Source organism: Orycteropus afer, unplaced genomic scaffold, assembly GCF_000298275.1.
Source record: "Orycteropus afer afer isolate SDZICR_OR568_19922 unplaced genomic scaffold, OryAfe1.0 scaffold01091, whole genome shotgun sequence".
NCBI classification, from domain to species: Eukaryota; Metazoa; Chordata; class Mammalia; order Tubulidentata; family Orycteropodidae; genus Orycteropus; species Orycteropus afer.
This window is the reverse complement of record NW_006922678.1, coordinates 248,833-249,621: the sequence shown is the minus strand read 5'-3', so window position 1 is coordinate 249,621 and position 789 is coordinate 248,833.

Here is a 789-nt window from a genome sequence, read left to right as displayed (position 1 = left end):
TTATTGATGACATATTTATTTGCAAGACCACAGCTCAACCTCAGGAAAGATTCCTATTCTTAGAGCATCGCAAATTTCCACCAATTTCAGGCACATTCAAAGATTCCACCTCCGCGGACCCACAGTGCCAAGGAATGGTTCCAAGGCAAAATTCGTGGGGCTGCACTAAGCTGCAGTTTCTTTGCTCTTCATGCCCCTTCTGCCCGCGGTGCTTACGCAATCCCACCACACTGCTAATGGCTGGCTCTGGAGTTTGTGATACCACCCACCTGAGGTGCCAAAGATGCGTGCAATTTCAGCTGTGTTGGAGTCAGAGGAGTACCTGCTTGTGACCTGCGGTCCCGATATCTGTGGCAAAGAAAAGCGCGGTGTCTCCCAGTCTGACCCAAGCCCACTTTGTGATCCACTGGGAGGGGAGGGAGCTAGCCTTTCTGGCACAACAGTGAGATCTCTGCATGAATCTCAGCAGTGGTGCCCATGCCTGCCAGCAGCCAGACGACCCAAATTACCAACAAAATCAGCTGCTGGAGGCAGGTCTTTGCCACTGCCTGCTGGAATACTGTAGTGGTCGCTGGCATGCAGCTATAAGGTGTCTTCCTTCTTGGCTTGGGGATCTCAGGCAGCCTCCCTCGCCCAGCAGACAGTGACTGCCCCAGGAAAGTTTCTAATGGCCTTTCTTGGGTACTCATCCATCCTCCACCAGTAGCTCTTTCCTAAATAATCTCCCTGTGCCTCATGGGGTTAACCATGAAAAAGAAAAAAAAAAATGGAACCAGGAACAAGGAAGAG